General features: G+C 41.4%; 1 protein-coding gene across 1 annotated transcript in view; it reads left to right on the forward strand.

Annotated features, from left to right (window-relative positions):
• Window positions 1–1,217: 1,217 nt before the first annotated feature.
• The window catches only part of LRMDA (leucine rich melanocyte differentiation associated), a 656,306-nt gene continuing 644,924 nt past the window's right edge, over window positions 1,218–12,599 (forward strand). Inside the window, exon 1 of the mRNA XM_071563360.1 lies at window positions 1,218–1,291. The gene's annotated coding sequence lies outside the window, so the exon portion shown is untranslated. The remainder of the gene's footprint in view (window positions 1,292–12,599) is intronic.

Below are 12,599 nucleotides of genomic sequence, written 5' to 3' on the forward strand. Positions count from 1 at the left end.
TGTTTAGGTCTGCTGAACCAAGTCCATTTTCTTTCCTTGAAACACCGATCTGCCCCATCTCTAAACAGATGTGTCAGATAGCCTTTAATGATCTGCTCTCCTTACGAAGTAGATGTAAGGCAGGGTTTCCTAGGTATCCCCCCCTTTCCCCGTCCCCGTCAAGCTATACCCTTTAAATCCTGCAGCGCAGTAAGTATATCTGCTGTATTTTATTTAAACCACTTTACTCTTTTACTGTAGTATATAGAGTAGGATAAATACGTGGAACTCCTCTAGCTTCTATAAAGATGTCATTATTTTTAAAAAACTTTTAAATTTCTGTATTTTCTCTGAAAGCACAAGGCTCATTGACACAACTTCTCAGTGGAGAGTCATAAGCGTCCTTTCATTTTGCAATCACCGCGGTCATCTTGCAAGACCGTCAAAACTAAAAAGCGAAGGGGAGGTAGAGAAAGAAATCTTGCATAAACTCCACGATATTGCAATAGGACTGACAGGACCCACAACTTGCCCTCAAGGAACTCCCCCCCTTCCTTTATCTAAAGTGGAAGTGACTTGAATCTGCCCCAGGTTTTCCCCCAGTTCTTTCTTTTGTTGTCAAGTCCAATTGATAAATGGAGTGCAGTAAAACTCTGGAAGAAAAAAAAAGCTGAAACCTTCATTTGTGTTCATTTGCATTAAAGTGCTTGGAACAGCTGTTTTCCTTACAGGACCGGGGAGACTCCTATCTGTTTTCTCGTTGTATTTATCCTGCCTCCCAGGGTGAAAGACTAAAGATTAATTGTCTTAAGGTAGAGTCAGCTGTGGGAAGGCTCCCCCTCCCCATTTTCCCTTCCCTCTCTCTTTTCTTGTGGAGGTGAGCGTGATTTCGGGAAGCGCTTGTTTTACTTGTACGATGGGGAAGCAAGGCGATAGCGGTACATGTGTAAAACAGGCAGCGCACCGACGGGAAAAGCGGGGGAACAGCACGAACCCCGATCTTCCTGGCTGAAGTATAAACAGCAGAGGGTAATTTAATTAGCAACTTCAGAAGACAGCTTTTTTTTTTTTACTCAGCCTTTGAAATGAGATTTAAATCACACTCAGTACCGTAAACTTTTTTATGTAGAAGCTTGTAAAAAAATCAGCCCCAAGACATCCCCTCCCCTTTGAGCCCTCCAAAGCATTTTGGAGCTATGAGACCTTATTCAGTGCGCTTAACACACGCAGAAAACGATTCCTAGCGAGGGGTTCGGAGTTAGGATGCACACGCGTAGGATCGGGCGGGCGGCGAGGCTGCTTCTTGAAAGCGGTGCGTAGTTCGTGATTTGGCTGCTGCGGGCTGCTTTCTTCTCTTGAGCTGAAGAAGAGGGATTCTGTCCTGATTGTTACCTTCGCGAGAGATCCTTGTTAATGAGTCCGTGCAGACGGTTTGCTGTTTGGCATTTACTTGTGTAGTCTTGTTGAAGTTTTGGTGACTGTTGCTTTTATTCCTTTGGAAAAAAAATCTAAGGGTTGGAACCCGTCTTCCTCCTCTTACAAAGGAAAATTGTAACTTTAAAAAAAAGGGAGAGCAAAGGGGGAATTAATTAACAAGTGCCAGTCCACACTTTCCTTTACCTACCAGCTATTGGCAAGCATGTCAAGTCGATTTTATTTGCACACAATGGAAATGATTTATTTTCTCTTAAAAAGGAGTGGGCTGGCAGATATTTGAGGAGGAGAGGAGAGCGAGAGCGAGAGAGGAAAAAAAGTTTGAAAATGCCTTGAACTATTCACTGTCGAGATGGCTAATCAGTATTGAGGCTCGAGGGCACTCGGGCAGCTTTTCAATGCGGTTTTCCTTTCATCTCAAGCTGGATGGAGGCGCTCAATTAAAAGCCTATCAGTTTGTAAGTAAATCAACGCCTATCAAAGTTGTCACATCAAACAAAACGATTATTATTGCAGCCCGCCTCCCCTATTAATCTCCCTCTAAAATAATCCGCTTGACAGGTCAGGCTGGCGAGCGGCAAACCCTGGTCAGGATCACCCAAAAAACCCGGACTGACTATTTTTCCCTCGGGAGAGGGAACTGCAGAAACCTCGACACCAGTGTGGCTGCTCTGCGAGCTTGCTCTCTTGCCATTTAAGTGTCAGCTTCTGTAGATCATGTTGGAAAAGGACGTTTAGTCTTTTAAACTGAACAGCAACAACCCTACAGGCCCTTTAGTTTTTTTTTTTTTTTTTTTTTTTTTTTCTGTTTGCTGGTTGGTTTTTTTATTTCCACCCCCTCTCTGTTCTATTTCGAACAAGATCAAGATTTTAATTAACAGAAGTATAGTTGCTGAGTTGTGTCTGGGCTGTGTTTCTATGCGTAACACAATTCAGCTACCTGTCTGTCCATCAGGTGCATCAAATTTATGTCCTTTGGTAGTACTTGTGTTTCGCTATTTACCCCAAGGCTTTTATTAAGATATGCATTACAATGGATTTTAGATTTTTGTAAACGGTGCATCTTCTTCTTCCCCCGCCCACCCCTCCGCCCCAAGAATGTTAATGCTTCATATAAAAATATAAGAAATGTGACGAAATGTCAGAGATACTACACCATGAATGAGTACGCTTGGGGAGAGGCACTTTTACACTTTTTTTTTCTTAATAAATATGAGACTGTATGTGCTCATTTAATAGCTGATACTTCTCCCTAGGTATCCGGCAGAGGTGTGGGGTATTTATTCCAAATGCTCTTAAAGCAAATAGTTTGAAAGCTTGCCAACAGAAAGTAAAATTTCCAAACACTGTTCGCATAGTACCTGAAAATATTTACCCTTACGATTGTAATTACTTTCCTAATACATAGAAGCAATACATATTTTACTCTGCATGAGATGTAAGTAATCGTTTTATAAGCAGTGATAATTTTAGAGCCATCTTCAAAACAATAGTCACGTTTAAGCGAACGTGAATTTTAGTAGTCAGTGGTATTTTTACTAAACGAGCAGAAAATCACTTCTGTTTTCTTGGTTGCTTGGTTGTTTACTGCTTTCGGAAATACACCTTATCCTAGAACGCCTTAGGATGAGTTTGTCTATTTTTTTCCTTTTATTACATTGAGATAAGGAAGAGAATAATGCACCTAATAATAACAAAACCACCCCAACCTTCCCCTTTAAAGCCCTTTGACAGATTTCCCTATTGACATTGTTTCATTCGTGAGTGTGAAAATTTTTACTCCTGTGTCGAAACCCGTTTACCAACATCTATTTTCCAAATCTACCCTCTTTTATGTTTTAAGGTGGTTCTTATGCAAACAGCTGGTATTTAAAATACGCCTTAAGGTAACTTTCTAGAGGGAGAGGGAGAGAGCAAGTCAAATGAGTGCAATGACACGAGCAAGGCTGGGTATGTTTCCTGTTAAGTGCATGGAGATTTTTTGTGTCATTTCATGTTCTTAAATGTACTACGATTAACATGATCGAGTCCAAAGCGACGGAACACGTTTCCTAATTCATACATATGTACTTGAATTGGTATTTTCTATCTGGATTCTAAGAGTGAAAAAAATGACGTCTTTTAGCTGTTGTAGCACCTTGGTCTGATCATTCAATCTCAGCAATCATAAAGGCATCTTTGTGTTTATCTTCTGCGAAAGCCTGCAGGCTATGGGAGAGAATTATACCAACTAAGCACATATTTGGTTACAGTGATCCCTCAGAAATTAACTATGGCACACAAATGGAGGCGATCTTTAGCTTCGTCACTCGGATCCCAAATGAAGCGAGTGTTTGTTGACAAATTTGTTATAGAAACAGTGCAGATCAACCAGACATGTCTTCAACAGAGTAAGGAATAGCATAGGAACAGTGTCTTTCGAGGTACAAGGAAGTTTTAAGGATATGGCTGGAAAAGGCACTGGAACCCCAATAATTAACCTTATCTAAACACCCAAATGACAAATCAACAATAATCCCCGACTCAATTACAAGACAGCTACATTTGGACGCCGTGTAGGGGCAGGGGGAAGCATTCAATATATCTTAGCTATTTTCTTGAAATAGTCGAGGTCCATGATCCCAAAAGGTTAAAATAATCTTAATTTTTAATAACTATTAGCTTGTTTTCAGTCATCCCTAATGATGCATTTAGGTCTCCTCTAATCCCCACTACTCTCATTTTTAGCTTTTTACACGCTAAAATTAATTCCACCTAAAGTACATTTTTCATTTTGTACTGTACTAGCAACGTGCAAATAATTTACATCAGCGTTCATCAGGACTGTCCTGAAGTGATGGATCATTTTGTTGAGTTGCAGTAAAAGTGCAGAATGATCTATAATGATGTAATATATACATTAAAAGGGTGTCTGGATGATCAGAGTTTTGCTAAAAATGTAAAAGGGCTTTTTGATTGATAACAGGGTTGCTGTTTTTCTGCAAAGGCTGTCACAGGCTGACACAATGCTTGAGTTATTAGGGCAGAGAAGGGCAACCATAAATTTCCAACGTCAGGCAAAAACTCTCTTTATTGTCTATATGATGGATGGGCCTCCGTACTAGACACCAAATACTTCGTATCACCCTTAAATGGGAACACATTTTTCGTGGCCATAATTCATGTTTTTTAAATAGAAAGTTTGAAATGCCTGCCTATATTTCACAATCCTGACATATTTATGAATCACTCCCTGCATGCAAATATAATTATTTAAAGCACTGAGGTGACATATGGATTAGAAATGTACCAAATGCTGTTAGTGGAGTGATTTTTTTTAATTCCCTAAATTGACCACCATAGAAAACTCTGCCTGTCTGTTCAGATCAATGAAGTCGAAGGTGAAGTTTTACTGATTTTGTCAGTGCCACATACAGATATTCGGTTTTGATTAGGTGAAGCTGACAAAAAGGGAGTCTTTTTGCAATTACCATTAGGTTAATGAAAGAAACACTCATCTTTCTCCTGGCACCCCCACGCAGGCATACACGCTTTGCCCCTCTCTTTTCGGGCGATGAACTAGCCGGAGGTGGATTTGGCAGGCGTTATTTTTTCCTTTAGAATTTATTTTCCGTCCAGCAGCGCTCGCCTCGGAGGGAGTGCCGGCCTGAGAGCGGGAGAGGGGGCTGACGAGAGGGGGCTCTGCCGCCCCGAGGCCGGGCAAGGCAGCCAGACGCTGTCCCGGAGGGCGCCGCCGCGGGTCCCTGCCCCGCGCCCCGTGGCGGCGGCCGGAGACAAGCGCTTCTCCCGCGGCGCTCGCTGCTGCCGCCGGCTGTGCCCGCGGGAGCCGCCCCGGCCCCTGGGCCGGCGGCAGCGGGGCAGGCGCGGCTTTTCCTGCGCACTGCGGCGGCGGGATCGGCGCGGGCACAGCGGCAGCGCAGCGCAGAGCGGGCGGCCTCTCCGCTGCTGGTTACTTCTAGTTAATTACGGGGACAGTCGCGCCACCGTCTCGGTGGACAGGCCCGAGCAGCAGCGCCCGCACAGGGGCACAGCGGGGCCGGGGCCGCCTCCCAACCCCGCCGGGCAGCCCCGCGGCCGCGGCACTTCCGCCGGGGCGGGCGGGGCCGCCCGTCTCCGCCCCGCCCGCCGACTGCGCCCGCCCTCGCCGCGGGGAGAGGGGCAGCGGCGGGGCCGGGAGGGAGTGGGAGAGCAGTCTGACGCTCCGTAGGTGCTGCGGGGAAGGTCCGGAGCGGGGCCGCACCGGGCGGGGGACACTTGCCCGAGTGCTTCCGCTCCTCCTCGTGGGGGCCCATCGCAGCCTGCCCCGCGCTTTGGCCGAGCTCCTCCTGCCCCGTGCGGCTGTGCCCGCAGACCTGCTAACAGCCTGAAGGTCCGGCCCCTAATGCACATCTTTGTATTTAATTAATTGAAACGTACGTTATTTTCAATAGAGCTAGAGCGATGTGAACATCAAAATCACTTAGTATCTTGAATATTTTTTTCCCGTGGACTTGTGTGTAAATGTGTAAAATATTTGCATTAGTCCAAACTTACTATAGTGGGCTGACTCTTTGCCCATAAAAAGTTAAATCAACCATGACCAGACTCATTTTCCCATGTCAGCCAAGAGGACTCTGTAAATCAACACATTAGGGCTTCTCTGGGTAGGAGCTGTGTGTGCTTCATGCAAAATGGCCCTGACAGCTGCTCTCTTGGTGCTGTGGTTGTCAGCCTGTGGCTGACTGCAGAAAACCTTGCAGGTAGAGTGCAAAATCATTGGTGATGTAATATGCAAGAGACTGACAACTGGCACAACAGCAGGAAATTTTACAAGCTGCTTTACCTTTTGATGTGATTGTGTTTTCAAGACATACAGATGTTTTGCAAAGCCTATGCCACTAGCCTGAATCACTTAGAAGAGCCTCCTGTGAAGGCTGGGTTAGTTGTATGTGAGCAGAGATGTTTTGCAGGCACTTTCTACCATCCCAAGATGGAACCCCCTTGGAAGCCATTACAGAAAAGTTTATCTCAGGGTTGTGAAGTGGTATGTGATAACTCTACCTGAAATCAAATATAAACACAGCTAAGGAAAATAGCATTGGCCATAGGTGACGTTGCTGAAACAACCAAGACAAACTCCATTCTTTGCTCAAGAAACAAGGAATTCATCTCCCCTCCCCCCCTCCCCCCCATCTCTAAAGAATATGCTGTATTGTGAAAATGAAAAAAGCCTCAGCCAGACAGTCCTTATCTAAACCACTATCTTTGGGTATGGGTTCAGATACTGGAAAGCTTATTTCTGGGTGCTAGTAAGTTGAAAGGAATGGGAGACATAGTACAACACATAACAAAACAATATCACTCCTTACTACCACACAATGAATACCAATAATTACACACATTGAATCAGATTAGATTCAGATACCAATGTAAAGCTTTACACTATATTTCATGTAAGAGGCCTCAGCATAGAGAAGTCATTATCCAGTGCTTCTTGCTGGATTGCCTCCCACTCAGAGAAGTGACCCTGCTATGACCCAGACTCTGAACACTTGTGTGTAAATTTAATTTTCAGCATTACATCATTTCAACCGTAATCTCACCTCTTTGCTCACTGTTTTGCTATGTGGCTTACCTGAAGGTAAAGAAAGGATGGTATGAAAACGTGCCAAATCTCAGGAAACGTAAACTCAGCTTAAAAGTATGCACACAGCCACTTCTACCCTGTGGTCAAGTGAGACTAAATGAGTGAACCACCAATAAGGTGAAAGACCAAAAAAAACCCAAAAACAACCCAACTCCCCCCCCCCCCCCCGCCAAATCCCCATAAGTTTTAAATCCTACAAGATATCAAAAGGAACTTTTATGGGTTATTTATGAAGAGGTAATATAAACTCTGCTTAAAAATTTCCCATGTTAAAAAAAGAAAAATCTCAAAACATTAGCCAAAGAATTGCCTGTAGCAGCATTTCTTCTTGATCACTGTTCTCAATGCCTGAAAAATGAAAAATTGTCCTTCAAAATCTGATGCATTTTCTTATAGGAATTTTTCATGTTTGCTAAGAACAACTAAGCACACACTCTACTTCATCAAACTGTATTTTTTATTTTTCATTAACTGAGTAGAGAGTTACTTACACTTTATGTAATTTCTTCTTCCCCCCCCCCCAACATGTTTCTTGCTTCTTCTATATCACATGCAGAAAGTTCATACCTTTAATGGATGACAAAACAGGCAGACGCATGTGAGTGTGTTGAGGTTTTTTCCCTGACCAGTTTCATTCAGGTACTCCCAGCTCTGATAAATGTACTACCTTTAGTGTCAGGAGTAGAGATTAAAAGCACAAGTCCTTACAGTAAGTAAGAAGTCTGTTCTAGTAAACTTATTAAATTGTGGTCATGGAAGAACAGAGACTAGACAGAGGTGGAAAGACTTAAGTTGCATTTCCAGGTTTACCATTAACAGTGTTCAACTACATTTTGTGGTTCTGTATTTGTAAAATGGGGTCTTCATATTTAGTTTTCAATTGCAAAACGTTGTAATGAGGATAAGACAGTAAATGCTTTAAAACATTAACATGGCATAAAAATACAAGAACATAATCTCACACTCCTTATAGAAAAGCTTTAACATTATGCAGCACATCTTGCTATGTAATAGCATAGTCATATCAAGAGGATCCTCTCTTTCCTATTTGAATGTCATGATTTTTGTCAGAATTAAATGTGCTGGTGCTGCTGCAAGTTTTATGTTTTGCATTACTCAATCACTAGAAACAAACATGCATCAAGGCTTCTTACTCCTCACAAATTTCAGTTCATGAAATAGTGTAAAACAAGTTATGCATGTAAAGATGGCACGTTTGGTCCTATGAATTAGTAGTTGCCACATATTTCTAGAATATTTGAAGTTAGTGTTTTTGTTGTTTTCTTTATACAATGTGCTGCTTTTACCTGTGACCTTGAACTCATGAATTATCTCCATGCTAGTATGACATAGGTACAAATGCTGTTATTATATAGCATTGGTAGGCTTGTCTGAATGTCATTAATAAGCGTAAAATGCAAAACACCATTTTTGAAATGTTATTTATTAACACCGTATAAGAGTATTATTTGGTTGAATAGCTCTAAGACAGAGATAATATAATAGCCTTGTGGCTACTTCAGTTAGGGCTTGCATCTTCTCTCCATGGACTGAAAGGTGAAATTTTCTCATTTACTTCTATATGAAAAAAACTGCACAGTGGTAAGCAGCTGTTTTGGCTCAGTAATCACCCATTGTCTCATTCCCACATTTTTATAATGATCTGAATGGGAAAAAATCAATGTTAAGTGGGATGCCTCCATGTGTATTACAGGTATTTAATATTAAAGTATGTTAATAAGAAAGAGGAATGGTTGAACTCAAATTATAACATCTAAGAAAAACAGTAAACATTACAACCCAGTTAAAAAAGATGCTTCACCTTCCCTGGACTGTTGGTACCCATTTGTATCTGTTATTGTTAATAATAAACAATATTCATAAACCAAAGGAGAAAAAAATAAGAACCTGATGCCATTTTTTTGTTACTCATCGTGAAAACTATGTAGAGTAAATAGGGTTTTTTTCTAATTAGAGCACACATATAAACAACCATGAATCTGTAATGGGCTCTTTATCACGAAGGTAAAAGCTATTCTTGGCCAGAACTGCCTCCTTTCAATATTGCTCTTAAAATCTTTTGTGTAATAAAGATAACTAGGGCTCAGTTGTGGATATGGAGATAAGTTGACCTTGATTTTTTTGGTCAACAGTTGAAATTTTTGTGGCTTGGATGGCATTAAAATCCATTATGTGCAGTAGCAAAGGACAAGATTAGTTCAGCTGAGTTCTAGGTTAGCAACCTGGTGTAACCAAAAGAAAAGTTGAAAGAAAATATGGTTCTTTCCTGTGGCAGTTTGTAGTTCTATCTGTATATTTATTCTGTAGTAATGAAAGCAGTAACACTTTTACAGTGAAGTAAATAATCATGGAATGCCAAAATACCCAACCTAGGGTAGGGTATGTTTATGTTTGTAGTATATACACACTCCAAAAAAGTACTTCCTCTTAGAGGAGTGCTGGGCTAAAGAGAGTTTGGTAGTTTTCATAGTCTTGGTAGCATTTGTCTAAATAGATCAAATGCTTATCAGTAGAGTTCTTATATCTTCCCAGAAGGCCTAGGTATGCTTGTTTGTGGAATATCATGAAGTGCTCCAGGGAGAAAAAAAGAGCTAAAGCACCTACAGATTTCTTCAATTACCTGTCCTCAGTGTGGGCACCACAATATCAAAAGATCTGTTGCACTAGGAACTTCCTAAGACCTTGAAGGGCAGGGTGAATTTCATCCTTATAAGATTAACTACTGAAACAGACTCCTGAATTACAGAAAAATTAATTTAACAGTTATAAAGACATCAAATTGATGACACTAGAGAATGAAGTGCAGAATATCCTCCCCTGCCTTGCCAGAATAATTAGAGAACAGTTCATTCATATCCTCTGTGTTGTTTTGCAAAAATACCAGTTATGGAAGGTGACTTCTGTGAAAGAGATATCTACTCGTGCATCCCACAGATTACCTAACAGCTAGAGTGGGGCAACATCTTTGATACAGACTTTGATACAGTAGCCAGTGGTTACTGGCTCCATGTTTTAGTTTCTAGATATAAGTTATTTGAAGTTTTACCACTGCTTATATACTATGGTTGATTTTGATTCTTTCCCCTTTTCCTGCTAAGGATTTTTGCTTCACCTTTAAGTGACAAGTTCAGATATAAAGTTCTTGATTTTTGTCAGTTTAGGTCAAATCATGAGCAGAGTTTTTTGGATTAAAAAATGCTTAGTCTTCCACTCTTCCGTTCCATATAAAATTGCCTGAAGATATCTACTATAATCTTATCTATGATATTCTGATATGTGTACTATCAATTTTAACATTTTTAAATCTTAAGTGAATATCTGCTATCACTGTGTAATACAAATAGTTCTGAATTCTCATAAATACATTTATGCATAATTCATGTCACTCAGTTATTATTGTCAGTTATGGATGAAGAACAACACCAGGATAATTTATAAAAGTAGACAAAAACATTTTTCAGTAGTTAGTATTTTCAGGGTATTAGTTTCTAATAACAACATTTTGGTCATAATACCTTTTTAGCATAACTTAAACTACTTATGTAAATTGATGAACTAACCTGAGCACTTTTATTATACCTGACACACTGAAAGTGTCTTGCATTATAGAAATGTGTAAAAACCCCTAGTATCAGCTCTTTTGTTTCCTTCAAGTCAAACAGTAAAACAGATCAGAATTTGTCTTGCATACAAAGTGAAAAAGCCCTCCCCTCACCCCCATGTGTGACTTGTGAGGTGCCAATGAGTTGGAGAGGAACCTTAATGATAACTGGGTTTTACCTAATAAAGGGAAATCCTTAAATGATAGAGATTTATGGAGAGAAGAAATATCTCAAGTGAAGGAGGGAACACAGCTCAGGCATGTTGTCGGCTGCAATGGTGCTGAACCTGGTGTGACTGCTTTGGTGGAGAGGGAACTGTCAACTCTGGGAGCTGGTGAAAAGCTTTTCTTCACCTTCTACCATGACTTTGAGGTATGTCAGGCCTATCAAAGGCTGTACCTACCCTACTGGGTTAAGATGCTCTCAGGCTTTGCTTGTGTACACTCTTCACTTTTAGGCTTTCATCTGGAAAAAAATATTTCTTTCCTGCTAAGACAAAGTTTGAGGCTGATTTAGCAGGCTGTTCACTTCATCAGATGCTGCACTGGGATAATATAGACTCATGCTGGGTTTCATTTTCTCTGCTCATGAGAGATACACCAATATTCAGAAGGCCTTGGAGATTCATATATCCCTTTAGTGCCAACAGACATGCACCATACATTTTATGTCTCATACCAAATTATAGAAATTTGTCTGAAAGTAATGTGGCCTTCAAGTTTTTTTCACCTTTTGAAATACTTTTAACCACCGAATAAACAAAATATTGTAAGGCACAAAGATATGAAGTGAGAGTTGAGAAGGTCTGGCTTGCTGGAAGTAGCCCAGGCCAGTGATGAGGAAAAGTTTTTCAATAGCGCGCAGGAAGAGGTGACTTGTGGCACCTTGATATGGCTGGTTCTGACCATGGATGCAAGCATCTTGAAGGAAAAACCCTGAAAGCTGCTGACTACCATATATGCCTATACACTAACAGGGACACATCTTAGTTCACTAGCAGCCACATTTTTGCTCCCACTAGTATCTTTCCCACCTGTACTGAATTTCATAGCACCAAGTGGTGCTACTCAGGCTGGGAAAATAAATTCTGTCTCATGTAATTCTGGACATAAAATGCACAATCAGCAAGAACTCAAGTTATTAAGTTCTCTAGCATCCCTCTCATGCCTTCCCCTCAGCTTTCTGTATCGGTCATATTGCTGGCTCTGCAAGGCCTAAGATTGTGTTTCTCTTCTGATGTTGCCACCCTAACTTGGAAAATATCAGTCTCAGCATTCTTGCAGGCTCTTCAGTAACATGGATGGTCCCTCACTCAGGTGGCAGGGTTACTGATTGCTTTTTCCTGGTGTGTAGTTTCTGGGCATAATGAAGCCGCATTAGGAGCTTTTTGGATATGGTATTATTGGAATTGCTAGGTTGACATTCACTCATGAAAAGAGGGTGCTCATCTGTGCCGAGATAAAGCCTCTCAATACATCTGTACATATTCTTCACCACTTCTGCAGGAATCAGCATAGGCCAGCAAAGACTATCTAGGCCCAGCACCAGCTGCCATGGGCAGAGACACCTCCCACTAGACCAGGTTGCTCAAGGCCTTGTCCAAACTGAACTGAACACTGCCAGGGCTGGGGCATCCACAACCTTTTTGGGGCACCTGTTCTGGTGTCCTACCAATCTCACAGTAAAAAAAAAATTCTTCCTAATATGTAACCTATATTTCCCATTTTAGGTTGGGTGTCTCTTCTCAATTGTGCAATTAAAAGAGCCAGGTGGGAGCATTGTACTGGGTAGATGACAGCCTGCATGACCTTTGGAACCTCTAGCTGATACAGGCTATGCAGAGGTAGAAAACAGACTTACTCTATGGCAGACTGATTTTCTCTCTTAGATGAGCTGGGGCTCACCACAGTGTTATGGCTCTCCTCTAGGTGTCCTCT

The sequence above is a fragment of the Pithys albifrons genome, chromosome 9, assembly GCF_047495875.1.
Source record: "Pithys albifrons albifrons isolate INPA30051 chromosome 9, PitAlb_v1, whole genome shotgun sequence".
Taxonomy (NCBI): domain Eukaryota; kingdom Metazoa; phylum Chordata; class Aves; order Passeriformes; family Thamnophilidae; genus Pithys; species Pithys albifrons.